Below are 3,547 nucleotides of genomic sequence, written 5' to 3' on the forward strand. Positions count from 1 at the left end.
ATTTCACGTTTTTATGTACTGCAAAATGATCACCACAACAAATCTAGTTAACATCCGTTGCTATATATAGCTACAAAATTTTTTCTTGTAATGAGAAATTTTAAGATCTACACTCCTAGCAACTTTCAAATATGCAACACAATATTATCAACCGTAGTTGCCATACTTCATAGTACATCCCCATGACTTATTTATTTTATAACTAGATGTTGGTACCTGTTAGTCCCCTTTACCCGTTTCTCCCACCCAACAACCCCTGTCTCTGGCAACCACCAGTTTGTTCTCTGTATGTATAAGCTTGGTTCTGTTTTCTTGTTTCTTTGCTTTTGTTTTCATTTAGATTCTACAGCTAACTGAGCTCATACTATGTTGTCTTTCTCTAAATTATTTCACTTAGCATAACATCTATGTTATCACAAATGACAAGAGTTCATTCTTTATGACTGAATAATATTCTGTGAGTGAGTGAGTGAGTGAGTGAGTGAGTGAGTGAGTGATACATTGTCATCAATCCATCCATCCATGGAACTTAGGTCGTTTCCATTTCTTGGCTATTGTAAATAATGTTGCGGTAAACAAGATCATATGGTAGTTCTGTTTTTAATTTGTTGAGGAAATTCCACATTGTTTTCGATGGTGGCTTCACCAGTTTGCATTCCTAACAGTGCACAGGGGTTCCCTTTTCTCCACATTCTTGCCAACACTTGTCATTTCTTATCTTTTTGATACTAGCCATTCTAAAGATGTGAGGTGATATCGCATTGTAGTTTTGATTTGCATTTCCCTTGTGATCAGTGATGTTGAGCATATTCTCATGTACCTGCTGGTCATCTGTAGATATTCTTAAGAAAAATATCATTCAGATCTTCTGCCCATTTTTTATTGGATTGTTTGGTTTTTTGGCTATTGAGTGTATGAGCTCTTTATATATTTTGGATGTTAACACCTTATCAGATACATCATTTGCAAATATTTTCTCCCATTCAGTAGGTTGCCTTTTCATTTTGTTGATGGTTTCCTTTGCTGTATAGGAGCTTTTTAGTTTGGCGTAGTTCCTGTTGTTTATTTTTGCTTTTATTGCCTTTGCTTGTAGTGTCAGATCCAAAAAAATCATCATCAAGATGGATGTCAAGGAGCTTTATACCTGTGGTTTTTTCCTAAGGGCTTTATGATTTCAGGTTGTATATTTGAGTCTTTAATCCATTTTGAGTTAATTTTTGTGTAAAATGATGGTCCATTTCCATTCTTTTACATGTGGTTGTCCAGTTTTTCCAACATCATGGAGACTTTCTCCACTGCATATTCTTGCCTCCTTTGTCATGAATTAATTGGCCATATATGCATGGGTTTATTTCTGGGCTCTCTAGAAAGATTCCTAGATCACTAGATTACTTTGATTACTAGAGTTTTGAAATATAATTTGTTATCAAGGAATGTGACGTCTGTAGCTGTTTTCCCCCAGGATTGCTTTAGCTATCTTTTGTGGTTCCTCATAAATTTTAGAATTATTTATTCTAATCCTGTGAAAAATGCCATTGGAATTTTGATTGGGATTGCATTGAATCCACAGATTGCTTTGAGCTGTATGGACATTTTCACAATATTAATTCTTCCAACCCATTAAGTGCAAGATATCTTTCCATTTATTTGTGTCTTCTTCAGTGTCTTTCTTCAGTTCATTTTTAATGTATCAGTATTTTACCTCCTTGGTTAAATTTATTCCTAGATATTTTATTCTTTTTGGCACAATTATAAATGGTATAACCTCTTAATTTATTTCCTAATTTCTCTTCCTGGTAGCTCATTATTACTATATAGAAATGCAACAGATTTTTGTAAATTGTATCTTGCAATTTTGCTGAATTAATTAATCAATTTATTTATTTATTATATTTATTTTAACATTTTTTGGTGAAGTTTTTGGGTTTTCTGTATAATAGTATTGTGTCATCTGCAAATAGTTAGTTTTAGTTCTTTCTCTCCAGTCTGGATGCCTTTATTTCTTTTTTTCATGCAGTTTCTGTGACTAGGCCTCCCAATACTATGTTGAATGTAAGTGATGAAAATGGGCCTCTTTTTCTTGCTCCTGATATTGGAGGGAAAACTTTCAGCTTTTCACCATTGAATATAATAGCTGTGGTTTTGTTTAATATGGCTTTTATTATGTTGAGGTATGTTTCCTCTATATGCATTTCGTTGAGAGTGTTAAATTATGTCAAATGTTTTTTTCTGCATTATTGAGATGATCATATAGTTTTTATCCTTTATTTTGTTAATGTGGTATAGCACATTGATTTGCAGATATTGAACAACTCTTGCATCTCTGAAATAGATCCCACTGGATAATGGTGTATGATCCTTTTAATATATTGTTCAATTTACTTTTTAAATATTTTGATCAGGAATTTTGCATATATGTTCATCAGAAACATAAGACTATAATTTAGTTGTGGTGTCCTTGTCTGGTTTTGGTATTGGGGCAATGCTGGCCTCGTATAATGAGTTCGGAAGCGTTTCTTCCTCTTCTATTTTTAGAAGAGTCTGAGAAGTATTGGTATTAATTCTTCAAATGTTTGGCAGAATTCACCAGTGAAGCCATCTTGTCCTGGACTTTGTTTGGTGGGAGGTTTTTAATTACTGATTCATTCTTCTTTTTAGTAATCTGTCTGTCCATATTTTTTTTATTACTTTATAATTTAGTCTTGGAAGTTTGCTTCTAAGAACTTATCCATTTAGGAAGAATTATGTTAAATCAAAGACCTCAGTTTCCATAAGAATAAGCTGTAAAGAGGATAAAAACAACCATTAAAATAATGTTGACTTGTAATCAGAGAGAATGGATGCCAGAACACAGTGGATTAGTATAATTAAAAAGCTGAAAGAAAAAAATTAAGTTTCTCAGTCTAAAACAGAGATCAGCAAATGGAACAGGAATCAGGAAATATTTTAGTGTTTGCAGGCCGAGAGTTAAAACTGAGCTACTGTTTTTAATCAAAACCTGAAACAAAATGAAGAGCATCTTAAACCTAAGAAAGAAAACATAAATGTAAGAGTAAAAACCAATAGAGCAGGAAATGGACTAACAGTAGAGAATATCAACAAAGTGAAATCTGGTTGTGATAATGTTTTTAAAAGTTGACAAACCTCCACAAGATTTATCAAGGAAAAAAAATAGAGAAAGGAAAAATTATCAATATCAGGAACCAAAAGGAAAAATATACCATATTATGCAAATATATAAAGGAATTTAAAGATAAAGCAATAAAGGAATGTTATAAGCAATGTTTTGTCAATTAACCTGAACACTAGTATGAAATGGAATAATTTCTTCCAAAATACAACTTATCAAAATTGACCCAAGATGCGTTTTTAAAATTGAGCAGCCCATATCTATGAAAGAATTTTTATGTCATCATAAACTTTCTCACATACACATACACACAAAAAAAATTCCAGCCTATGATGGCTTCAATGCTGAATTCATTCATACATTTAAAGAAGAAATAATAGGGGTGCCTGGGAGGCTCAGTTGTTTAAGCATCTACCT

Source organism: Ursus americanus, chromosome 31, assembly GCF_024610735.1.
Source record: "Ursus americanus isolate L20-20 chromosome 31, mUrsAme1.1.p, whole genome shotgun sequence".
In the NCBI taxonomy this organism is placed as follows: domain Eukaryota; kingdom Metazoa; phylum Chordata; class Mammalia; order Carnivora; family Ursidae; genus Ursus; species Ursus americanus.